Source organism: Aotus nancymaae, unplaced genomic scaffold (assembly GCF_030222135.1).
Source record: "Aotus nancymaae isolate 86718 unplaced genomic scaffold, 86718_ANA_hifiasm-v0.15.2.pri h1tg000108l, whole genome shotgun sequence".
Classification (NCBI taxonomy): Eukaryota; Metazoa; Chordata; class Mammalia; order Primates; family Aotidae; genus Aotus; species Aotus nancymaae.
The window spans coordinates 3,392,611-3,420,071 of record NW_026988523.1 but is presented as its reverse complement, the minus strand read 5'-3'; the positions used below and the strand labels follow the sequence as shown (position 1 = coordinate 3,420,071).

The 27,461-nt window shown below is 39.6% G+C and overlaps 1 long non-coding RNA gene across 6 annotated transcripts in view; it reads left to right on the top strand.

Annotated features, from left to right (window-relative positions):
• LOC105711706 (uncharacterized) overlaps positions 1 to 25,624 on the top strand; it is a 285,757-nt gene extending 260,133 nt beyond the window's left edge. For 3 of the 6 annotated variants that reach the window (XR_010340352.1, XR_010340351.1, XR_001106126.2), the window contains 3 exons: positions 15,046 to 15,100; positions 15,530 to 15,656; positions 20,420 to 25,624. This is a non-coding gene — a long non-coding RNA (uncharacterized LOC105711706). The remainder of the gene's footprint in view (positions 1 to 15,045; positions 15,101 to 15,529; positions 15,657 to 20,419) is intronic. The other 3 variants (XR_010340354.1, XR_010340353.1, XR_010340355.1) reach the window with 3 other exon arrangements.
• The last annotated feature ends 1,837 nt before the right edge of the window (positions 25,625 to 27,461 follow it).

Here is a 27,461-nt window from a genome sequence, read left to right as displayed (position 1 = left end):
AATATTTGGCAATGGTAATCAAATGAAGTTTATATATCATAGTCAAAATGTAATTGTATCAGAATTCCTGATGATTAAAGCACATCTAAAAAGAGCCCCTCCCACTGTGCTCCTACCCACTACCAAGGCCTCAAAGAGGTCCTTCTAATCATTCCCACTCTCATTTCTTGCTGTACTGTTATTTCTCACTGTGCTTGGGTAAAATGTTTGTAGACTATTTTAAGAACTATATTGAGCAGCTTGTTCAAATAGGTATACTTACTCTTAGGAGTACATAAAACCTTTAGGAGACATGCAAACACAAACTGTACTAAGGAAATCAATTTCCAAGCACTTACTTTCCACATCCACTCTTCCTGAAAGTAATCTGCCTAGGTGCCTTCCAAGAATTCTTCATAGCCCTCTCCTTCCCATTTGCTTTGTTATCCCTGTGGGAGCTATGCGTTGTCTTGTGATGTAATAATCTCTGGGATGTCAAACGAAGGAACAATTTGAAATGTTTGTGTCACCTCATTTAATCAAAGCACCATAAACCCCAACCACCTATCACACTAAGAAAAGCATCTCCAATACAACTTTGTTTTTGATATTTAAAAATCATAATTTTTATGTATTTTTGATCACTTGCATATGAAAAACAACATAGTCTGTCAAAATTCTCTTAAGGGGCATGAGAGCAACAAAAAAGATACCTGATTAGAAAAACACTCTCTGCCTTGTGAAGCTTATATTCCTAACAGAGAAATCAGACAGGTAGGGTAAAGCACCATGTAGCATTTTCTGTTCTTACAGAGAATATGTCCTGTTCTTCCTTATTCTTTTTAATTGGAAGCTCTCACTGAAAATTAAAAAAAAAGGTAGAAAGAAAATAAAAGAAAGTTTGCAGTGGCTTATTTCCTTTCTGGTCTAAGTAGAGCCAAATTTCTAAAATGGCAGTAAAATACAAATGGACTCTATAGGACACAATTACGTCAAGAAGACTTGCCACTGTTCCCAAGTGAGTGGATTAACCTTGTGCTTGCCGTGTGTTCAACCATGCGACAGTGGCCAACAAAATCCTACACCTAAGCGCAGGGTAGGTATTTCCATCTAAATGGATTAAGTTAAAATATACATCACAGACAGGCTTAAATAGGGGAAAAAAATACAGAATGTCATTGAAAGGGTACTTATGGAAGGAAGGGACTCAGACCCAGCTGTGTGTGCCTTCGTGTGTGTGTGTGTGTGTGTGTGTGTGTGTGTGTCAGGGGCACTTTTTCCCCTGTATTGCTTACCTACCTTAATCTCTACCGTGAAAGACTCCTCAAAGTACAGCATGCCCCAAAACACAGTACCATAACCTACCCAGGTTTGCTCTAGCAATACATACAATCAAGAACTCCAGGTTTTCTATCCCTGGTTTTGCTCTATCAATACATACAATCAAGAACTCATTTTCTCAGCATGTGTTTCTCAACCTAAACCATTGCTAAGAAAGCCTATCACTTGAGATGAAAATACAGAAGAGTGAAAAGAAAAAATATAAAATCTATAGAAAAGTTAAAAAATCAAAACTGTGAGAACGTATTTTACAATCTCTGTGGAAAGGAATCCTATCATTGGATAGACAGAAAATAAATTGATTTTATCCTTTCCTATCATTTTCACTCAAACATTCAACACTTTCTAAAAATCACATGGGAAGTGCCACCTATTGAATTTTCTGAATAAACACTGGAACAAAGTTACAGACAACATCTAATTTCATTGGCTAATTGGAGGTATTAGCAACTAGATCGCAGTGAAGAACTAGTTTTGAGCAGGAGGAGCTCTTCTCTAGTGCTCTTGTAACAATAGGGTGAGGGAGTAAAACCCTTTCTTATGTTCTACCCTGGAGTAAGAGTCACGGTGAAGTTATGGATGCTTAAGCTTCTAGGTGGCTGTTGAGTTACCTGGCCTTCATCCAAGGCCCTAGGAGGCCACAGTCACAGGTTTTTGTAAAATTTGCAAAAGTAGGATATTTTAACCACAATCAGTTGAGACCACTGTCTCTTTCCATTCTGACTTTCTTTCCCACATACTTCCTCTTCTGTGCAGGGAGAGGAGTGGACAGTTGGCTGGAGTCTACAGCCAATTCTGTGTGTTTGAAGTTATTGCTAGCCATGGTGGATTAGAAGTCGAATCCAGGGTGGCTCCTACTGCTACTTGTGCTTTCTTCCCAGTTCATTACGAAGGTGCAGGGCTGGAGATTACGTTGCAATATGAACAGGTCCACGGCATTGGTGCTGGGAGAACATGGGATATGGAGGGCAAAAGAAGCATGGAATGTATAAAGCCAGAGGCCAGTATGAAGCCAATTTTACCAGTCATCAATTGCATACATTTTAAGTTTCTCATCAGTGATTTGTTTTCTATAGATGTCTAGTAGATTGGTGATCTCTCCTGACAGAAATAAAATGTAGCATGCACAGATATAAATACATGATAACTATTTTCCCAGTTAATGGGAACTGTGGGAAATAGAGTACTAGAATTATCACAATTCCTATACTGATAGAGTACAATCTGGGAGCAGTACAATAAACAGCAAATACGTCTCTGTAGTAAGACACAGTTATGGTCATCCAAACCATGAGTAACAAAAAGTAAATTTCAATCAACTATGCTAAAGGAAAGACAAAGATATCTTTGTATTTTCTATGTATAAAATATTACAGAATCTTATTAGTTAGTAATAAAGTCTCATCAAAGAGTATGCAGTCAAAAATACAAGAAGAATGCATAGTTGTAAGTCAGGGAGTTAATTAATTTAAAATATTATGCTACTTTTCTTGATTTTGTGATGTTTATAATATTAGCCACAATTTTTAGTTGTTATTTATTGGGATTTCTTTTTTCTTTATGAATAAATTCTCAGTTTTTTGCTCAATTTATAAAATTATAGAAGCCTCGTGCCTCACTGAACTCCAATTACTCTGCTCCCTAAGTCCTTGCCTCATCAATAGACAGAAATGGTTCTGCCACTTCCTGTCTCCTGTTCAAGGTGATATGAGCTTTGCCTCCTAGGTACGAGGAGCAATTGAAGAATTGCTTTAGTAATAGGTAAGAATTATGAGCATGCATTTCTTTTTCTCCAATAGAGTTAAACAATGGCTCACTCTGGAGTTCCAGATGTACTTAAGATGAAATAATAATGTTGAGCCAGTATTGCCCTGCTTTAAATTAATCACTCCAGGAAGAGACATTAAACCTTTCAGACCACCAGTGTGCATAAACGCTTTAGTGCCCTAGACCATGCACCCTCTCTTGGTTATTTGGGACACAAGGAAATGTAAGCTCAGTAAATGAGGCTGTTTTATGATCCATTTAAATAATCTGAAAAGGAAATTAATACTTTTATTACTTTTATAAGTGAAAAACTTCCTTAAAAATCTGTAAGAGTTCTTTATATTATGGTGGGTAGGACTGATTCACTAGCCAAAACATAAATCCAGAAAAATAATGGAAGGTTAGAGAAAGCATGCATGGCCACATAAATCATAATGGAATAAATAAAGAAGGGCTGGAAACTAATTTGGAACTAAAGAAATTCACTTCTAATCATGCCAAAAAAAATTCACTTGATTAGAAACTAGGCTGTGACTTAAAATATTTCTTAGTCTCTTTGAACAATATGAATTTTTTCTGGGCCTATTACAAGGATGGGAAAAGAGTCTAGAGAAATGTAGAAATAAGGCGTGACCCCTACCCCATGTCAGAACCATCAGGACTTATCACATGAGAAATATTCTATTAGTCACTTTATAAACACTGCCCTCAAATTTTAAGATCTCACAACAATTCAGTAGCGAAAGTAAAATGAGGTGAATTTGCTAGAGAAGGAAAGTGAGGTTACTTCTCTGATCTCATCGTTTACCCATTCAGCTGCAGCCATCATTCTGGTTTCTGCTCTGTTCTTGAAACACACCAAGGACACTCCAATCTCAAACCCTTTGAACTGGTGGTTCCCTCTGCCTAAGACACTCTTCCCCTAAATTTTCACATGGCTCCCTCCCTTATTCTATTTAGATTTCTGTTCACGTATCACCTTATTTCGGAGCCCCTCCCCTATAATTCTTTGTCCTCTTGCCTTGCCTTATTTTTCTCTTAGAATATTACAGATTTTTTTGTTCCCACTGAAATGTAAGCACCCTGAAAGCAGGGAGTGTGTTGTTCACTGCTGTTCTCTCAGTGCCTAGCATAGGGCCTGATACAACTAGATACTCAATAACTGTATGTTAAATGATGAAGTGCACTGGTGAATACATGATATGACTATTGTAAACTTTCCTTTCATTACATTAGTAGATACCAAGTCTGAACTGGAACCCAGATCTCTCTGTACCAATCTGCTTTTATACAGATTGCCTGCAGGCAAGAGAGCCTTAAAGAAAATTTAAGGCCCTATTATAAAGACAATTCCCTTGAAAAGAAGAAACTAGTTTCTAACATTCCTTTCAACATGAATTTTGAAAAAAAGAAGTTTTACATGTATCAAGGCTAAGGGAAGCTATGTATTTAGTTGGCTATACTGACATGCGCTTATAGATCCACAGGAGCATAAAGCATTGCAAAGATCTCTCTTTTGCCAATTTTCTCCCTGGAGTTGACTGACTGGACTTCTGGCATCAGGTTAATGATCACTTAGTGTCCAAAAGGGAGACTGAGGTAATAAACAACTTGACCTCATTCTCTTCCCTCTTTCCAATCTCCTGCCAGGGCTTCTCTTTGGCCCAACCCAACTGGAAATCAGATGGGAAGGAATCCCCTCCCTGCGGTCCATACAGATGAATGTTTTTGAAACATTTCTGACTTTTTGTTTGTTTGTTTGTTTTGAAATGGAGTTTTATTTGCCCAGGCTGGAGTAGAGTGGTGTGATCTTGGCTCACTGCAACCTCTACCTCTCAGGTCCAAGCAATTCTCTGCCCCAGCCTCCTGAGTAGCTGGGATTCTAGGTGCACCACCATGCCCAGCTAACATTTCTAACTTCTAAAATAATCTTACTGTTTCTAGTTTTGACCTCTTGATCTTTCAATAGGAATTTACAGGATGATTGACTTATATTAGTTTTGATGAGTCTGGTTTTATTTTTCTTTTGTTAATGGAAAGAAAATTCAAGGCTTAAGAAGAATATCTAGACAGATGAAGGAGAGGTTTGTTTCCCACCTGCAGTGGCATGATCAGCCTATCTGCAAATAGGGAGAATCCTGCCTGGGATGCTGGTTACTAGGTGTTTGAAATCAGCATGTTTGTCAAGTATATTTGCTCTTGTGTAAAATGGGGGAGAATGGAGATAAGGTTAGGAAATTAATAATATTGTATGTGATGTTACTTCTCCCATAACCTCTCAGATCTTCAGTAAAACGACTAAACTAATGACATTTTGGGGGAAGGTAGAATTTGTGTCTGAATGATGCAGGATGAATATAATACAAAGAAAACTTGAATAAGGAAGTCACTGAAAATTCACAGAAATTGTAGAAGTAGCTCTAAACTTTTATCAGTACTATTGAAATTTTAAACCAAATTGACCTAAGTCTCCAAGAGATAGTAGGACCCCAGCTGATGTCTGGGATGTGCTTAAAAGTCTCAAAGGATTTTCATACTTTAAAAACTTCCATTCCATTTTTCCCCCAATCTCTATAGTTAAGAACGTTATGTCTGAATTTAAATTCCTATTGCTGCAATTTCAGCTCAGCCTAGTAGTTGTAATAATAACCATAATAGCTCCCAGGTATGAGCAATGGAGTCAGACTCTCTGGGTTTGAACCTCAGCCAAACTACTTACAAACTTGGACAAGTTACTTAAAATCTCTAAACAACAGTTTCTTCAACTATAAAATGAGATTAAGATGACTCCATCCACCATAAGGTTGTTGTGAGCATCAAATGAATTACTGTATACAAAAAAATTTAACAGAGAACCTAGCACATAGTAAGTGCTCGATAATATTTGTTATTAACATCACTCCTATCTGCTAAGCATTGTGCTGTTTTACATAGATCAGCACATTTAATGCTCACGATAACTCTCAGAAATAGTGGTCATAATTTCCATTATACAGATAAGAAAATTAAGATGAAGAAAATTTAAATAATAAAGAATAGCTATTTTGTTTTAGATCTTTGTGTTGTACTTTTTATGGTACCAATGTGACCATGGAGAAATAAATGTTTGAATGAATAAATAATTTTTCTTCTTCTAATCTCTCGTAAAATCCAGAGAAAGAAGAGAAATAATTTCATCTCTCAATTCTGCCAATTTTTTAGTGTTCACTATCACTCTCCAAGTAAGGATTTAAATGCCAATTTCATTAATGTTCCAATTTATTTTTCTTTCAGAGAAGCAAGGAAAATATTTATAAGAAAGAGATGTAAAACATATTGCTTCCTAAACTCTAACACCTTGACTTCTTCCTTTCTTGGTTCTTATTTCTATGCCAATTGGAACTACTTTCAAAATAAATTAAAAATATAATTTTACAATTTCTGAACCAGATAGTCTATACAAACTCTAATAAATAACATTTAGTCTACTTTTTTTTCTCACTAGTGTTATGAACTATTATCCAAAAGAAGAAACGAATTTTTCTAATACAGTTTTTAATGCAGAAGCCCATACTTCTGGTTCATGATTTCCTTACCCTTTAGGTGTTTCCAATTTTTTTTCTCAGAATGTACTCTGTTATTCCTCAAAACTGATACCAGATTATATAAAGGGTACTGCTTAAGAACATTTTCTTTTTCTGTTTTGGAGCTGGTCTCTAATCTGAAGTTAATATTTAATCCCATCATAATAGCTTTACTTAAGCCAATCCTTTCTGTAGATAGAGCATGCTCTGCTGAGATAGTCATTTGAGCATAATGATCATCAAGGATATGTCCCATTTGTCATTTACTACTGACTCTAATCTTCTGCTATTTTTCCAATTCTTTACTACCAAGCAGTTTGAATTTTTCCTTTTATTTCATTCAAGGATGTCATGGGAAGTAAGCTTATGGTGCTATGTACATCGATCTGCTGGATCTGGATGTACTCTTAGCCAATTCCTAGACCATTCTGCCCCTGTTCACTAAGTAGCCCATTTCATGTTAGTAAGAAGTGCGTAATATAGTCTAAAGGGAGTGGTAACTAAAAGACACATCAGGAGTATAGATTTGACACTGAAAGGAAAATGAATCTCAAGACCCCAAAGTCACTGAGCCAAGGGAAAAGTCAAGCTAGGAAGTACATCAGGCAAACCTGCCTCCAATTTTATTTCTAAATAAGATAGCTACAAAGATAAAAAGCTACATATCTCCCTCACAATTTGCCAGCAAGGAAATTCCTTGTGGGCAAAGGTCAGAAAGACATCGAAGTCATCCCTCTGAGGCTCACCTGAGACAAATGAATATCCTGATTACTTCCTCTGCCCTATTGTTTATGTAAAAATGGAGATTCACAGAGTCAGACTCAACTGTGTATTCAGTGGAAGGCTGATCAAGGACTCAAAAGAATGTGACCTTTGTCTCTTGTCTACTTATAACCTGGAAGCCCCCACCTCAAGTTGTCCTGCCTTACCCAACCAAACCAATGTACATGTTACACATATTGATTGATGTCTCATGTCTCCCTAAAATGTATAAAAGCAAGCTGTACCCCAACCATCGTGGGCACATGTTCTCAGGACCTCCTGAGATTGTGTCACAGGTGCATCCTTAACCTTGGAAAAATAAACTTTCTAAATTGACTGAGACTTCTCTCAGATATTTTGGGTTCACAATACTTATCTTCTATTATGTGTTAATATTTGGTGAAATTCACTTCTTCAATATTTCATTTATTCAACCTTAAGTGACAGTGCCATCTTCCTGTTTTCTAGAGATAATAATGCTTTTACTTTTTGATTATTTATTTGAAATTTGATGAAAGAGTAGATTTTAAGTGTCATTATGCACACATCCTGCGCACCCCCCCACACACACACACAAATGGTAAATGTGGGTGATGATGGATGTGCTGTTTAATTTGATTGTGGTAACTGTTACACAATGTTTATGTATAACACATTATAATGTTGTACATTTTGAATATATACAAATTTTGTCAAATATTATTTTAAAATATATTGAGTTAGAGAATTTAGATCTCTCCCAAATGACCTGGAAGAGTTTCACAGCATTTGAAAAGTTAAAAAGCAAGATATACAGAAATATTTGTATAAAATTTCCCTTTATAAAAATGAAAACAAAAAAGCCTGTTTCTGTATATATATGTTGAATAATTTTTTTTGAAACAGGATCTCACTCTGTTGCCCAGGCTATGGTGCAGTGGTGTCATCACGACTCACTGCAGCCTTGACCTCCCAGACTCAAGTGATTCTCCTACCTCAGCCCCCCAATAGCTAGGACTACAGACATGCTCCAGCACCCCCTGCTAATTTTTTTGTATTACTTGTAGAGTTGGGGTTTCACTATGTTGTCTAGGCTGGTCTCTAGCTCCTGGGCTCAAACAGTCTTCCTGCTTCATCCTCCCCAGATGCTGGGATTACAGGTGTGAGCCACCATGCCCCAGCCTGTATATATTATTTTAAGTTGCAAGATGAAGTGACAATAGAGTAACTATTGTAGTCTCCATAGCCTGACCACTGATATTCCCCAGCTGCAGGGCCTTTTGTTCAGCCTTTCTGCAGCACGTGTTTGCCTACCTGTGGCATTCAGCACTGGTAGCCACCTGTTCTTCCTGCGATGCTCTCTGGCCCTGATTTCTCTGATTTCCTGCCTTGATTTGCTCCCGTGGTTTTCTACTTACATTTTGGATTTCTCCTCCTCCTTCCCTTTCCTCATTCTCCTTACCACCTAAGGTTTCTACTTTTCTTCCTACACATGACAGGCACAGAGGTGAGGATACAGAGATGAGCAGATGGTGCCACTCATCTTAAACGGCCTTAAATGGTTTTGGGGCTGGATAATAGAGATGAACAAAACATTAGATAGTGAACAGAGGTGTTATCAGTGACTCTGAGTTCCCTGAAGTATAGAATTATTTATCCTTTTTCCCCTACTAAACATCTGGGGAAAAAAACCTGTTGTGTATTGTTGGTGACACTGTCTCACAGCAATATTTCATCTTCCCATCTGCCCCATTGGGTTAGTTCCACAAAATCAGAGATATTCAAAGCCAATCCTCTTTTTACCATTTAATGAACTGAACAAATAGAGATAAAGCAACTTGCCCATGACCACATGGCTTGTAAGTGGCAAAGCCAGACCAGAATGAGACCTCCAGGCTCCTATTGATCCTGTTGTCAGACCTTGTAGCAGCTTTGTGGACTGAGTTTTTCCATGTTAATTCATAAGTAACTCTATACTCAACCAAGTAATGGTTTGGTATTTCCCTCCTGTTTCACAGAGGGTGACAGCATACCCTAGAGGTCTGAAGGCAAAAAATCCATACCTCTCTTGACAGAGCAAATTCTTCAGGTTCCAATCAGTTTGTGGAAGATTCACTCTGAAAGCCAGTGACCTCAGAGTAGAGAGGTGGTTCTGAGCCCATTAAAATTCATGCTCAGAGCCTGATGGATCACATGGGAACTGCTGTTAACAGAAATCATTCCTGAGGTCACATGGTGTGTTAACCCCTTACTCCTCATCACAGTAATGATGGCTGAGACAAACAATTATGGGTTCAATGAATCCTCAGTGGGTAAAAATGTCAAGGAAAGGGACCTTAAGTTGTCTAACTTACAAAACAAGGAAGAGGAGCAAATATTGACAGAAATCTGATAATATTGCCTTTTCAGTAGTAAAGACAATACTCATACGTTCTGTGGCCAAGTAAGGAATTGGAAGATAGTAAAAGAGAGAGGAAGGGAAGAAGGAATGGAGGGAAGGAGAGAGAAAAGAAGAGAGAAAAGGAGGGAGGGAGGGAGAAAAGGAAGAAAGGGAGGGAGGGAGGGAGGAAAGGGCAAGAAAGAAAACTTTCACCAAACTGATACCTGTCAGATAAAAGAAATTGGGGCCATAAATTCCTCCCGGCATTTCTAATGGGATTTTAATACAGCATTTGGCCATCATCTTTTTTTCATTCCTGTAATGACATACATGCCCAACGTGTAGCCATGGAGCCTCTGAACTCTGTATATTTCTGTAATACATAAAGAAAACAGCTGTCACATCCATTTTAAGGAACTTTTAAATACATTACAGTGAGGTCTACAGGCCCCGAATCCAAAGGGAAAGGCACAAAGCCTGTCTGTACATCATCTGTGACGGGCCTGAAATCCAGCCAAGGCAGATTTTTTTTTTTTAATAATAAAATAAAATACTGTGTTTTTTTTAAGGAACATTATATTTTTAAACTGGAAATAATTGTATTTTGTGTCTTATACGGCATCTGAAAGTGATTTAGTTGAACAATGTGGTTTCTGATTGGTATTTGAATTGGTTCCAGAACATTTTTCATAATAACCATCTTAAAGATCCCAATTATCTGATCCTCTTTCCCCCCTTCACATGGGTTCATAGGAGCTTTCCAGAAAAAGAGAAAAACCTGCAGAGGCAGGCAAGCCAACTCACATCTAGCCAAACAGTGTGTGCCTGCTAGGCCCAAAGGAAAAGGCCTGCTTGTTATTTTGAGTTGTCCAGGATGCATTTATGACTCAATAAAGGAGGCCTTGGCATTACCAGAATAATTACTTACTAAAACAAGCCTATAAAACCAAAGGGTTGCCTCAACTAAAAGGCAAACAGAGAACGTTCTTTTTCTTTTAGTGTTAACATGTAAATCTAGTGAAGTGTATTTAGATTTCTATAAAATCAGCTCTGGGTGCAAAAGGGATGGTTGATTTACCAGGTGGGCAGTATCACCAATGCCCCAGGGTACAAAGGGGCTAACGGGAAGTGGTCCTGTCAAACACGAAAGGATGCTCATCCATAATGGACTCAGCTTTGCTTGTCACAGGCAGAAATTGTGGCTTGGTGGTGAAGAAGCAGACTCAGGAATCTCACAGTGGGATCAGAGGCTGCACCACCGTGAGCAGTATGACATCGGCCATGACCGAAATTCTCTGTGTCTCATCTGCACAGTGGACATAATGTCATATCTGTTTTATAGGATCATTGAAAAAAACTGAATAAAATAATACATGTGAAGGGCTTCTTAGAATACATGGTATATAATATGGCACACAATGGTAGCTCCTATGTTTAGAAATAATGGAATCTATTATTATAACAAAAGTAACTTTCATTTTTACATATATTAATAAGTATAAATTTTTTAAATATTGCTAATTTTATTTTTTATTTTTTCATTTGGAATGTTTTTATTTTATTTCATTTTTAATTGACAACTGTATATAAAAATGAGGTGCAATGTAATGTTTTATATATATACATGCATTGTAGAATGACTAACTCTAGGTATTTAGCATATCCATTACCTCATGTACTTATCATTTTTGTGTGGTAAGAACATTTAAAATCTACTCTTTTTGCAGTTTTGAAATAAGCAACCTATAGTCACCATGCTGTACAATAGGTTACTAAAACTTACTCCTTCTGTCTAACTCAAACTTTATACCCTTTGACCAACATCTCCCCTTTCTCCATCACCCCTCCCGTCCCCACTGGCCTCTGGTAACCACCATTCTACTCTCTATTTCTTTGAGTTTGACTTTTTTGTGACAACATGGCTAAATCTGAAGGACATAATGCTAAGTGAAATAAGCCAGACATGGAAAAACAAATACTACATGAGCTCACTTACATGTGGAATCTGAAAAAGAATAAACATTTTTGGAACACTAAGTGCCAGCACATAGTATCTGACACTATGCTAAGCATTTCAAATAGTGTCTCTTCCTTAATCCTCTCAAGGTAAAATTCCTATCCAAGTTCTGGTAAGTGGCAGAACTAGAAATAGGGTTGCCAGGTTTAGCAAATAAAAATACAGGATAGCTACTTAAATATGTATTTCAAACAATAAATATTTCTTTTTTGTTGTTGTTTTCTTTTTTTTTGAGACAGAGTTTCGCTCTTGTTACCAGGCTGGAGTGCAATGGAATAAATATTTCTTTAGAATATGCATGTCTGAAATGTTCCAAGGGATATAGTTACATATCTTACAACCCTAACTAGAGACCAAACTTCCAGCTCTATTTCATCCAAAGCCCATGTTCTTTCTATCCTCACTACACTAAACTATAGCCAGAATATAACTTATTCTTTGTATATTTCATTCACTAGTGATACAGTTTGGCTGTGTCCCCACCCAAGTCTCATTTTGAATAGTAGCTCTCATAATTCCCACATGTTGTGAGAGAAACCTGATGGGAGATCCCTGAATCATGCAGACAGCTTCCCCCATACTGTTCTCATGGTAGTGAATAAGTCTCAGGACATCTGATGGTTTTATAAGGGGTTTCCCCTTTCTCTCGGCTCTTATTCTCTCTTGCCTGCTGCCATGTAAGACGTGCCTTTTGCCATCCACCATGATTGTGAGGCCTCCCCAGCCATGTGGAACTGTGAGTCCATTAAACCTCTTTTTATTTACCCAGCCTTGGGTATGTCTTTATCAGCAGCGTGAAAATGGACTAATACACCTACTATTTTTTCCAAAACCAGAAGATTCTTCAGGAAGAAATATACTGTCCATAAATTGCATTTGGTTATCAACTATGAGGGAAAGTAAAATGCTAAGGACAAGTAAGCTAAACCATTGCAGCTGGGTAAAGAGCTGCCACATCAAGAGCTGTCACATCAGATCTCTTCGTTTTCCTGAAATTATGATCTTAGGACATTTCAGCAATTATTAAAAGCCCTTAAACACAAAGTATCCAAGTAATATTATATGTTGAGAAAAAATATTTTTGCATCATAATTTACAGCTATAAATTTTACTTTAAAATATTTTAAAATGCTTTTCTCAATGATAAAAATCAACAATCTGACTCATGCATTCAACAACTATTACTGATTGTCTCTGTGTCAAGGCAATATGTAGATGCTAAATAACCCAAACAAACACTGTCCTTGCCCTCATGGATTTACACTCTAGTGAAGGAGCATAAGATAAGTAAGCACAACCACAAATGCGTAGTCACAACCATCACAAGATCTATGGAGAAGTACATGGAGAGATGAGCCTAATAGTGGGACTTGAGTTCAGAGAGGGTCCAGGAAGTGGTTATACCTGAGCTGAGACCTGAAGGATGAGCAGGATTTAACCAGAAAGTGTTAATGAAAAGGTTAATAGCATATGCAGAGATCCCCTGGGATAAAGGAACATGGCAAGGATGAGGAACTGAAAGATTTATTCAGCTGATGTGGAGAAATGAGGTATGGGCAGTATTGTGGGTAGATGAGACAGAAGATGTAACTTATTAATTATGGTAGACTTACCTACAGCAACAAGTAGACCCCATAATAGCTTATAAGTATATATTTCTTTCTCATATAACTTTCCAAGAAAACACAGGTCAAGGGCAGTAATGAAAGATCCTGGGGGATCCACTTCAGAGATTCATGCTGATACTACCCTTCATCTTCAAGATGTGGCTTTCAAAGTCATCATGAGTATCACTACCCAAGTCACCTGGCAGGATCATGAGTAATGCACACTGAAGGCATTTATGAGCTAGGTCCTAACAGTAAGGGAATCTGAAAACTGTAAACCATCTGTCACAGGAACAAGAGGAATAGGAATTAATGAATAGCTTGCAATCTCTACCATAAGCAGGTGGAGCCAGATGATGCAGCATCTTATAGCCCCAGATGAGGAATTTAGCTTTTATTCAAGACCAAAAGAAATCCACTGAACAGATTTAAATAAAGAAGAGTGGCATGATCAGATTTGCATTTTGAAAAGGTAACTCTGGCAACAAATTAGAGAATATATTAGAAGTGTGTCAGAGTGGTTTTAGGGAGATCAGTTGGGAAGATACCATAGCAGTTCAGGCAAGACATCATGGTGGCATAGAACAGAGTAGGTGGTGGTGCTAGCAATAGAGAGAAGTAGATACACAGATAGACATGGTAACACCATGCAACAAAGCATTGGCCAAGCAGCAACAGGCAAATAGATAATAAGCCTGTTTTTGTTGTTGTTGTTGCACTGTTTTCTACCTTTTGGTATCCCCTTAGCTCTCCCTAGTTTCTTTGTACCACTAGGGTTCTTGGTCACCATTAATAACAGTGAAGATATAAAACTTATCATAAAAATTTCTCAAATTTGGAAAAAGTTATCAAAAGGGCATTGAGGGCCTCTAGACAGAATCTCTAGGGTGTCAATTGATTCAGCACAGCCTGATTTTTGAAAAAAATATCATACATGCAAAACAAAGTTAAATTTTTTTAAAAGAACAATGTACATCAGACAGGCAGTCAGAAAATAGAACTTGTATGTTAATTTTTTTATTGTTTTCTTATACTGAAAATGAGGGCAATATACCTATATATGCTACCTCCTGGGATTTGGTGGCTGTGAGCAGCAAATGCCATAGAGATCATGTATACTGAGGAGCGCAGTGGTTCATGTTAACAGTGCTCCTAGTGTTTGAAGTTTCTATAATTGCTTCTCAAACTATTCAAGGAGACATTCATCAAAGTATTTAAACATAAAATAAAGAATTGTATGTTCAAAAGTCTGTTTATTCTTTTCTTGCTTTTATTGCAACCTCATATAACAGTAAGTGAAAGTTATTTGCCTAGTATAAAGGACTAAACAAACACAAAGTATATAAGCTTATTGTTCAGTGTGCAGTTTAATTGGAGAGTTGAGAGTTTGTTTGTTTTTACTGGTGTAAAAGAGGGAAACTACTCAACCCTCTGGTTGAAAATGATCTTTCTCAAGGCTACTGAATTTGGTTTGCCCCTTTGTCATCTAACAAGTTAAAAATAGTCAGAGGCAACACATTAAATAGTAGGCAGTATTCCAGGTAACACATGTGTGTGCGCATATATACATATACATATTCACATACACACATATACCCTTCACCACAATCCTATCTGGGGGGTACTATTATCACCATCTCTATTTTACAGATGAAGAAACTGAGGCACCGAGAGGCAGAGACACTTGTCCAGAGTCACAAAGCTAGTAAGTAGCTGAGCCAGAATTCAAACTCAATCCTCCTGACTCTAGACTTTATGCTCTTTAACCCCGCTATGCTACCTCTTTGTAATGTACTAAATGCTGAATAACGTGCTATACTCTGCTCCTAACCAGACTGTCCCCATTCTAGTTATTGCCTTGTTTTCTCTAGCAGAATGTTCACTGACAACACTCTGACTAAATTACTCCAAGAATTACCACTCACTTGGCCCACAGTTATTAAAGCCAGGCTAGTAAGATAATCCCGGATGGGTGGGAGAACTGGAAAATTCCACAACAAACTGTGCAGTCAGCTAGAGCCTTGCCCAAAAGGAGCAGGTTGCTGCCACATAGTTGCTCTGTCAGGATGATGAATTCCAGAGCTCTTCAAAGTGCAAAGGTGAGGAAGTAAGGATTCTGGTCTTCCTTTTCTAGTGCCCGGTGCCTTGTTGGGTGACTACAGAGAAAGCAGAGCTGGAACTGAATCTTGGAAGCTGAATAGATGCTTATTGAACTAACAACAGGGAAGTGATTCCAAGGAGAACAAAGGAACAGAAATATGGTAAGGAGAAAAGCAAGGAACTGCAAGGGTCTGCAGAATGGAGGCCACATATACAAGGCGGCTAGCATGAGCCAGGTCAAGGAAGGCTTTGTGGAATTTAGAAACTTCACATAGAGTCAGGGAACCACTGAAGAGAGCTGGGTAGATGGGTAATAAGTTTAGAATACTAGAGAAGGTATTAGGTGTAAGAAAAAGATGATAGTTTCAGCTTTAGACTTTCTGAGTTTGAGATACTTGTGGCACATTGACTATAGGTGTTCTGTGGACAAATGGAAGTAAATGTTATCGTTCAGAAGAGACATATAGACTGGACGCAGATTTGAGAGACAATCCCAGTTAGCTAGTGGTTAAAGCTCTGAGCATAAGTAAATTTCCTAGGTGAATTTATAGGCGATGGAAAAAAGATAGGTATCATAACCCTGAGGAATAGCCCACCTCTGAGAATAGAGGACAGATGAAAGATGATCCTGGAGAGAGGCAACAAGTCAGGAGAATCACATGAACAGGGCATTAGAGATGCCAAGGGAGGAAAGACATTATTCAAAAGGGCATGGGCAAAAATGTTAGATATCTCAGAGGGGTCAAATGAGGTGAGGGCTGAAAAGCCCTTCTCCCTATTTCAACAGAGTGGCAGGGCCAGTAACTACAGGAGGTAAAAAGTGAACATGGGGTTAGGAAGTAAAATGAAAGCAGGTAGAGAAGACTCAATGGAATGACAGACAGAGGGAGCAATGTGCCAACTGGTCTATGTTCTGTTCCTCAGTGTTTCTCCAAGAGCCTGGGAGGTGGCACTAAATCATGTAGCCCTTGTTTCTCTGACAGCCTTTGAGAACAGATCAGGGTTACGGACAACCCCCATCCCTAGTTGTTGGAGTCTCATTTTGGAGTACAGCAATCAGTTTTTTAGGTTCTTTTCCAAATCTCTAAACTACGTAACTTGACACATTAGACTCTCTTTGGGGACTCATTTCTCTAATATATAACAAGAACATATGAATGTCCCAAAATGCAGGTTTTATGAGTGTTGGGGGCACAGAGCCACTAATTGAACTAAGTCTTTTTCACTGTCATAAAATCCAGGTGATTACACAGGTTGAAGGGGATTTTCATTTATTGTTTTTATTTTCCTCTTGGGTTTGTTAGTAAGCTTTTTCACAATAATCATGCAGTCTCAGGGGCATTATTTAAGACGAGACTGTTCAAACGACTTCAACTCTGTAGATTTCCCCACTTACCTTTCACCATGTTTAAAATTCCACTGTTTGTCATCCTGATCTCTCCTCCTACATTCCGTGCGATCTTGGATGTGTACCTTAACTTCTCAGGCCTGTGCCGTCATCTGTCCAGAAAGGGTACTGGACAAGATGCTTGATAAAACCATATATTATTCTACATCAAGGGTTGACACACATCCTATAAAAAGCCAGATAATAAGCACTTTTAGCTTTGCAAGCCAAATGGTCTCTATTGCAACTACTCAACTCTGTCATGATAACCCTGAAGCAGCCACAGACAATATGTAAACAAATGACCATGACTGGGTTCCAATAAAATTCTATTTAGAAAAACAGACAGTAGGCTGTATTTGGCCTTGGGCTATAGTTTGCCAACAACTTTTCTAAACCTTAGAATTAAGTCCTCCAATATACCAAGTTGGACCAATAAGAATGACCTATTAAAATACCCATATCCTAGGAAAGGCCAGCTATTCAGCTACTGCTAGCCATTATGTGTGTGAGTCACTAAATGAGAGGAGCAAATGATGAGAGCAAACAATGTAAGGTTTAGTATTTTATCAGTCAACAATCTGGTTTCTCAAAAGGTAGGTAAGAAAAATTTACCAAAAATGTAGTTAAACTTAGGAATTCAGTTTGATCCATAATGTAAACAGTCTATTTTAAGAAGTATTTAATGTCTTTTTTGTAAAAGAAAAAAAAAAAAACACTAATCTCTTTGAAAGCCTTCCAGCTGTGGCTTAAAGGCAGGGCTGCATGAATGAATGAGGAGGAGGAGTATGACTGGTGGGACCTCAAAGCCCATAAAGGTAGAGTCAGGGCTCTCAGGAGCAGTGTCCCCTCCTTCTGTCTCTGGGGTACCTCCTTGTCGACACAGGTGCTGCTTGCCTCACTGACATCCAACAGCTGAGGTCTGTGGTCAGTGTAACTTTCCATCTAGTATGTCTTAGCTTGGGCTTGGCAGGGCTCGGCAGTGACCCTTGGCTGACTCTGCCTCACCTCAGCTCTTATTGGTGTTAGAGACCCTTATGAGGTCTGGCTGTGACTATCATTAGGCCCTAGTTTGGGGGGGTGGTCTCCCTTGCAACTCCTACTACAGAACTGTTTCACTCTCCCTAATACAGTAACACCCGCTTTGCCAATTTTCCTAACTCTTCTAAAATCTGTCTGTGCACAAGGGAACCAAGCATGCCTCAGGAAAGGATGACCTCAGAGTTTCTTCTGCCTGAGCTCGTTGCATTCTCTGGTTGGTCTGACTGTGACCCAGCTTTGTTTAAGGCAGCCTGTAAGGTGGCCACCTCCCAAGTCCTAACTGCTTCTTGGAGCTTACTATTTACCTAATAGTAAATGGGGAGAGAGATGTTCAATTGCTTCACTGCTTTACTCTCCCACCCGCTTTATCTCACAGTCCCTAGGGCCAAAAGAGGAGTAGACTTTCCTTTTACTACCCCTCTGCTGCCATGGTGCTAGCCTAGGGATCGTAGCAGAAGAGCCATCTTCTCTATGCTGGAGAGGTGTTCTCAGAGAACGAGCACTTCAAGCTAGGTAGTTCATATGCCAAAGGAGCAAATAAGTTATTTGACACAAGCTTTCTCAACAATGTCTGGCTGCCTCTCAAGCCTATTGTTTTGTTCAAAATCTATCTTGTATGTCAGAAGCTAATTCCTATCTTTCTGGTTTAATTCCTTATAAAACAAATCATACTTTTCTCCCAGGATAATGGATAGATGAATGAATCTGAAACACTGGGATGAAGATCTTATATTCCAAGAGATAAAAGATGGAGCACATATTTCTGAAATATGTCATTATTAATTAATTAGCAATTCATTCTAAATTCATTCAATAGTTCTTCCCATAAAGACAGCTGAATACAGGGAGTCTCTTAAGAGAACTAAGCTCAGCATCGGTGGAATTAATGCAGAAAGGTAGAACAGCACGCAGAAGCAGTTTGGTGATATTCCAAGGGAGACATGCTGGGTCTCCAGAGAGAAGAGGAGGAAAGCTGTAGAATGCATTTTGCAATGTGTCTAGGACCCACAGAGCCAAATATTACAGTGGGAGAAAAGGAGCTGACACAGGAATCAATCTGCAATCCAGTAAAATATTCTGAGAGGATTGAAGTAATGAGCTAGAGCAGCAATTTTGCATTTTCTAAGGACCAGAACTTCGAGTCAGTTGTTTTGGTTAATGGTGTCGGAGGACATAGAACCTTGTTCAGAAATAGATCAGATGTATTCAGTTGATTGTCCATGTGTGATTCTTTGGACTATAGAACCAGGTTGAAAATCCACGGGATGATGATAGTGAGGAGTCCAATGGAATGCTCCAAGAATTAAAGAGAACACCTCAAGAGAAACTGACTTTAAAATATTTAGTAGATTGCTTGTATTTCATTAAAAGATGGATAATTGCTTATGATCAGAAGTGTACACCTACAATTTAAAGGCCATTTTGCTACCTAAAAGCTATGGAAAATTCATAGGTAATTTACTTTTGACTTGGAAAAGTATTATATAATTTTATAAGTGTATTTTTTTCTTAATTGTGTAATCCCATCGCTGATATCAGTATTTCTTAAGCATCACTGACTAGAAAAGAAGTTAGTAAAACAAGGCAACCTTGCATTAAATTGCTCCTCCAAGAGTAGAATATGTTCTTCATTTATTGACTATGCATAGAATTTACAAAATAATCCCAGGCACTTGGGGATACAGAATAAAGATGACTGATTCCCACTTGAGCCCCTGAGGGCAAGGCTGCAGCGAGCTGAGATGCTGCACTGCGGCCCAGAGTAACAGAGTGAGACCCTGGCTCCAAAAAAAATTACCGATTTCTATCCTCGAAGAGATTATGGTCTAATGGGAGAGAAATAAAATATACAGAATCAACATAAATACATACAGATGTACACCACAATTACAAGAAGGAGGTGGTTGTATGGAATCAAGAATTAGGCTGATTAGTTGGGGAATGGTTAGGTTAACCTCAAAAGATGTGTAAAGGAAATAGGGAGATAGCATGAAGGTTGTTATCCATGTACTTTTAGAGATAATTTTAGTTTTATGACACTCCTTAATGTCTAAACCTGTAGCATGTAATGTCCAGCATCTTAGAAACTTTATTTCTAAGACTTGCCACCTAATACCCAAAATAACCACAAAGTTTAAAGATGTGTTACCAACGCTTGTGAACTGATATTACTCTAATAATAAAAATCACCTAAATTACACATCATAGAGCTTGCTATGGCGTCTTAGTTGATAAATGTATGAAGACATACATGAACCAACTCAGACTTGTCGGGTATCCGCAGTTGTGGTATGGTTAGTTTAGGCTTTCCCTCTGCATCCCATCAACACTGTCTTGTGCCTGCCTCCCTTCACCATTGCAGTGAACATTCCAGTGAGTGTGTGTCTGTGCACGGGAGCAGCTGCAGAAAAGCATATACTGCAACCTATTTAGAAGCCAGATGTGAACAGGTTTTTAACTGTCTTCGGCCTTGGATCTTCTTTTCTGTTTCTCCAGGCCAGAGGAATTGGGAGGAGGATCGTCCATCCGTGACGTGGCTTGTTTTACCAACTTTCACATCTTTAGTAGTCAGTGATGCTGAAGAGATGCTGATATCAGTAATGGGATGAAACAATTAGGAAAAAAAATACACTTCTAATGTATTTCTGATCATAATTATGTTCTCAAGACACGATTTCCATAAAGAAGAAATCAAGAGCAGAGACAGCGAGAAATCATATCCTTTGTCCAAGGGGGGGAGCAGAAGACACATCCCATTAGGAAAAAAATGAACCAGAAATTTAAAAACATTAAAACAAAACAGTCTAGAAAAAGCTTGGAAGGGCTGTGGAATTCTACAGGCTGTGGCAGTCATTTGCCTTGCCAGAAACCCACCCAGCTGTTCTTAAAAAAAAAAAAAAAAAAGCCCGTAGGGACCAAAAACATTGACTAATAATTTTTGAATCCATCTCCACAATTTCTTCATCTCTGCCAGGGTCAGGTTTGGTCACTGCATGACTGGAGGTCTGGGCATGCTATTCCTAGTTTTATTTTCACAGTAGTTATGGAGCCCTTTATATGTTCAAGGGCCCTCCTGTCCCTTATTACCCACCCATCCAGACCACCCACTCACACTGCCACACACAGTATGTCCAGACACACCCACAAATACCCAGATTCTTTCAACCTTATGGTCGTTCAGGCTACAGGAATACCGTTTGCACCAAATGACTTTGCTTTACATACTTGGAATTTTCCAAAATAAATCTGTTTCCCTCTCTGGGGACCAGTCTGTGGATCTTACTACTAGGCAAACATTTATGGAGCACCTACTGTGTGTAAGGCACAGATGAATGTGGAGACTAAAAGAAACTCATCAGGAGGCAGAGAAGTCTAAGAGTTCCGCTCTAGTGAGAAGGGGGGTGTGTGTGTATGTGATTGTGTGTGTGTGAGAGAGAGAGGTGTGTGTGTGTGTGTGTGTGTGTGTGAGAGAGAGAGAGAGAGAGTGTGTGTGTGGGGGGTGTATCTCTGAATCAAGGAAAATTTTCTTCCTGTCACCCATGCTTCCCCTTCCCACCTTGCATTCTCTTCTCCTTGGTTCATTTTTTCTCTCTAGTTCTTCATCTTGTGTATGTATATGTCTCTCTCATCTCCATCCCTCCCCTGTCTTTTTTTTCCTACTAAGACAAAACCACCCTAGAATTTCTGTCCGACACAGAAGCTATCATTGTGCTTTTCTCACTTCCTTAAAAATCTTCATGAGGATAGTTGCTGTGGCCATAAAAATTCTGCAAACATAAAAGGAGGGAAAAGTGCTGTTCCCAAATCATAAAAACTTGCTCTGAGGACACTACATTCCTCCACATCCTACACATTGATGCCTGCCTATCGGAAAGACCAGGAGGGAGGCGCAGCCGCTGCTGCCCTGCAGCACAGAACGCTGACTGTAGTGTGGACTCGCAGCCTTCCCAAACCTCCCTGAGCCCTGACCCCTTAAGATAATTTATGAGGTGTCAGGATATTCTGACTACAAGGTCGGAATAGAATGGTTTTTACATGTCAACTGCCATGAAAGAGAAACAATTTAATTCTGTTCTACTCTGGCACTGTCTGTTTTCACAAAGAACAAGGGATTTGGGTTGCCTTGAGATTATTTGTCTAAGCACAGACCAAGACTGCTGCTGAGACTTGAGATGTCTGATTTTGACTCTGGCTTCCTTTTCCTGTCTTCCCAGATAGAGAGGGAGGCACTCGCCTTTCCTATTGTACCAAAATAGGACTGGAATCCATTTCACCCAAGCAACTGCTATGTGCCGGTGAATAAAGCAGATTTCTTATGTCACCTCCATTCTCTTCTTTTAGTGGGAAAGAGCGGTTTGAGTAAGTAAGGGGTATGAGAGAGTCCTCTCCTAAATTCAGCAAGCCTCGTGGTCTCTGCCAAATCATGGTCTTCAGTCTGAAGCAGTGTTTCCTTTGGCTGGAAGCTCAGCCTCCTGGCTCCTCCTGAAGCTACAGAACCATAGACATTCTGCTGAGTAGACTGAAGCTCTGCCTGCCAGGAAAACCCAATGTCTCCTTGGAGAAATCTCAGAGTAGGAGTGCAGAACTCCTTCACCCAGCAGCCAGGAAGACAAACTCAAGGCAAGTCGGCTTTCCCAGAACCTCCCCCTACAACCCTCTCCTCTAAGCCAGACTGGGAAGGTCATCTGAGAATCACAATTTGACGTATGATTTCACTATAAAACACTCACCAAGGAGGGTCACATAATAGGAAGGGCTCCCTGATTCCTGAGCCTATAAGCAACAGGCCTTTCTGGGATGGTTCACGTGGTCTTCTGTGCTAAACTCATTTTCTGGGATCTGGCCACATGTCAGGCACTAGAAAGACAGATAAAACAGAATATATTTTATCAATATGTTAAAATGTAAATGGAGTGAAGTAAATCTCTACACAGATAGGTAGTCATCTTTAAAAAATATTACATGACAAAGGGTACAACACAGTGAGAATAATATGGTGTTGTGTATAAAAAGAGGCAGCTAAATAGTAACATATACTTAATTAGACATAGCATAGGAAAACAGAAGAAGCGTGTTTGAGAGTCTGTCTTTAGAAAAGAGAACTAGAAGCCTGGGAGGCAAGAATTCAAATGATTTTATTCTCACTACATTTTGGGGGGTATTTTTTGAACCTTTTTAACCAAAAACTCATGCTACCTTTAGAGGACAATTTTCAATTTAATGAATAAAGTAAAATCCCTGATAATGGCAAAGGTAAAGGAGTAAGATGGAAAGCAAATTATTCCAGCTTAGAATGTAGCTTAATGCTGGGCCAGCCAGTTCTCAAAAAACCACTGCCCTCAATTAAAGCAGTGAATTCTTGGTGGGAAGAGTAAAGGAGCTATTTTGTAAATGACCTCTTTGAGTTCCCTTCATAGTAGTACTTAAGTGCTTATGGAAGAATTCCTTACTTTCATGTGGGTGAGAAGATATTCTCCCTCCCCCCCCACCAAAAAAATCAGTCAAGGGGATAGAGGCTCCTGCAATTTAACATTCAATAAGCCTCAGTTTCAAACAAAGTGCTGAGTCAAACTGGTTGGTTTGCCTTTCTGCTCTAGTCAGAGTTTCTGAAGTTTCTTCTCTCCACTATTGTCCCAGTTATAATTATCCTTCCCATTTCCAGACTATGTTATTTATCCAAGCCAGGAAGATGCCTAGGAAAGGGCATTGAATCCTAGGTAAAATAACATATGCTACAGTACCAGCTGTCTCTGTATTAACATGGAAAATAATTTCATCTCTCTGGCCTTCAGTTTCCTCATCTATAAAGAGAAAGATTTAAATGAGATACACTACCTTAAAATGCCTTAAATATGTCTCTAATTCTATGAAAATACAGTTGTCAGGCTGCGTGCAGATGGAGATTGAAACGTTCTGCAAGTTTGTCATGGAGTTCCACAGTTCCATATGACCTTTAGGCAGATGCATATATGAAACGACCTTTTGACTTACTTCTTCATTAATTATGAAAAATTGGGCTGCTGTCCCAAAGATAAGAGTTCGCCACTAGACCACAAAAACAAGATTCTGAAAGCTCATTCTTCCTTGCATTACAACAAACAGAAGAAACTACTACCGTATAAACTAAGCCTCAGAGTTATCCTGATATTGCTCCAAGACCCTGGATGGATGGCCCACTGCCTCATTCGTTATCTGATAGGCAGAGCTTGCCACTGAGTGATACATCCCTGCTTAGACAAGAAATGCCACCACAATGAAGACCCCTCTTCCCAGTCTCCATCTCATTGCAGGTGTCTGCAATTTCAGAAGGTATTTCCTCTATGTCAGTGAAAGACACTGTACTGTGGTAGGGCAGCCTAGTAGTGCTATTATGGTCCAAGTGAACCAGAAAGGCCAGTGACATGGAGAAAAAAAGAACTGCCAGGACAGCAGTGCCCATCAACCCATGCTACCCTCAGAGGCGAAGACCTAGGAACTCAGTTGGTTACATGTCTGGTTATTACTCTGCAAATTTCCAGCCTGAAACATATCTGATTATTACTCTGCAAATTTCTTCTCCCCCAACATGTTTCCATTGAAAATATGACTGATTCTCATTTCTTTCCCCAAACATTGCAATGTCATTGTCATGTGTGTCCTTTTCTCCTCAACATTATAACAAAGTCTTGGTCTTCTTTATTAGCTGTATTTTTACAATGTATAGCCTTACCATAACTTCAGCACTCTAATACGCTAGGTAAAACACAGACACTAGAGTCCACGAGTTAAAAACATGAACTGTGGAGCTAGAATATCTGGGCTGAATGCCAGCCCTGGCCTTGATAAGATGGCACCTAGAGTAGATCATTAGTGGCCATTAGCTTTGAACCTGCTGCACGTGAGCCTGTATATCCCCACCCAGGAGCTGTTGTACCAGGCCCCGCTCTATCACAAGCAGGTTGTTGATCATTTAGAGAATGCTAACCATGAAAGGCTCCTTGATAAAATATCCTAAAATGAGCTAGATTGATAAAGGCTCTAGCTGGTAGTAATTTAATGAAATTAAGTTTCAAGTGGATGAAAAGGAAAAACTTATGGCTGCCAGGTTTTAAATATTTAGCTGCGGTTCTGAAATTGATTCAAGTTTATTAGCCATTGAATAGGTTAAGGAAAAGTGGTTGAAGAAACCATGAGAATCAAAAGCAGAGATACTGACAAGGAACTATGCCTTTATCCCATGAAGCTGCACTGCTCCATGCTAAATGAAGATGCAATCACAGTGGCCCCAGTAGACTACAAACTGAAACAGAATTCTAAGAAAGGAGAGGCAGAGAAGAAGTGAGCCAACAGATAAACCTCCACTGGATCAAGTCATTTGTTTACCTACTCTCAGTGTAATCACCTTAGATGTTAAAAAGTCCCTTATGCTATAATTAAAGAGCTATGGATATGCACAATATTTTGCTGTTTAACTTGTTGCTCTAATACAACTGAAATACATACATAACTTGTTCAGAATTCTTTTGGTTTTTGCAGCTTCTTTATACAGCCTTAACCTAATTGATAGTTATTGTGAATTATGTAACTGTGGCTACGACAGCTTCTTGATGAATTGGTAATGATTTCCAAAGATGCTTACTAAGAGTGAAGTATATAAATATTCAAATTTTCCTGAATCAATTTGTAATGAAAGAGATGTTGTTAAAATTCTCAATATGATTATTTGAAACGGCCAATCATTGTGCACAAACATTATTGGGAGAATGTAAGAAACCAACAAAAGAAAAAAAAAATCACAGGTCTGCCATTTACTAGCTGTGTGAAGCTTGGGAAAGTTCATCACCTGTCTGTGCCAGTTTCCTCATGGAAAAGAATGGAATGATAATAGATCCTACTGAGGGAAGTTGTTCTCTTTCTGGGTCCACAAGGGGGCGTAGTTTTAAGGGCAAGAACTTCCTAGCACCATGCTCCCCTCCCATTTCTCTCCATCTGGGAGATTTAACGGTTTATGTTTAAATTTCACAGGTGTGGGAAGAAACTAAGAGTCAATCACTCCAGCGGAAGTTCTAAGGAACTCCTTTCATTGGCCCAGGGTCTTAGAGAAGGTGGGGGTTCCTCTCAGGTTAAAAGTCCTTTTCTTCCACACCCCTTCAGACTCCATGTTTGGATCACCTTCCACAAACACTCTCATGCAAGCTGTTTTTCTCTATCCTAGATTTTCCCTCTAGAGTCCCCTTTGAACACTCTATCATGGAAGCCTGTCTTCCCCTCCTAAACTCCATCTCTCTCTATTCCCTTCTACTCAGTGTGGAAGCTGCTTTCCTCTCCTGGATTCCTTCTTTCTGGATTCTCTCACTCAGTGTGAGAGTTAGCTGTTTCTCTCTCCTTCTCCTGTTTCTCTCTCTCTCTCTCTAAATAAATCACTTTCTACAAACACTTTCAAGTCCAGTATTTACTGCACACTGTGCCATGGTCCCCTCTCTCATTCTTGAGAGGGCAGGAAGCCAAGAACCTGGAGAAACATCCTCTCAGGGGAGCTGAGGGCACCTTGAGCCCAATATTACATTTTGGCGAGCCAGCCAGGAGAGGGGTACACCAGAAAAAGGGGTACACCAGAAGAGGGGTACAGCCAGAGAAGAAGACGTCAAAATCGTGAGTAAAACCGGCCCCATTCTGTCCTGTCTCTTTAAGAACACCTGAAGGGGCCGCAGGGCTGCGGGGAACTGGAGCAGCAGCCCCGAGCCTTGGAGGCACGACCCAGCCCATCTTAAGCAGTGTGCACAGCCGCAGCCAGGCTGAAGAAAACAGTGGGGAGGGACGAGGTACTGCCGAAGCCTGCAGGGGATCGGGGAGCCTGGTGGCCTGGCGCATGGTTCTGGCAGGCCTCTCTGGCGTTTCCCAGTCCCAGGCAGCAGTGTGAAAAAGGCTTCCCCAGGGCGTTTTCCTGCTGGCTGCAGGTCCCTGTGTGGGGAGTGACCCAGGCACGCACGTGGTTCTGGCAGGAGCAACATGGTGACCGGGGGCAGGGGAACTCATTGCCGGCCCAGCAGCAGCTACGAAGTGGGTTTTAAACTGGCACGGCAAGCCGCATTTTTTCTCTGCCGGTGCAGGTGAGGGAAAGGAAGCAGCTGCTGGCTGTCAGCCCCGCCCGGCTTTTAGGCCTTCTACGCCTCATTTCAGCAGGAAATAGTTAAAGAGAATCAATGTCAGTAATTCCAACAGAAGTTGGGCTTTTCTGTTCAGAGCGGGGGAATGAGAGAAGGTGTTCTCTTTCCGGGTCCACAAAGGGGCATAGTTTTAAGGGCAAGAACTTCCTAGCACCATGTCCCCCTCCCATCTCTCTCCATCTGGGAGATTTAATGGTTTATGTTTAAATTTTGCGGGCGTGGGAAGAAACTAACAGTCAATCACTCTAGCTGAAGTTACAAGGAATTCCTTTCATTGGCCCAGGGTCTTAGAGAAAGTGGGAGGTCCTCCCAGGTTAAAAGTCCTTTTCTTTGGACTCCATTTGGATACCCTTCCATGAACACTCTTGTGCTTGTGGAAGCTGTTTTTCTCT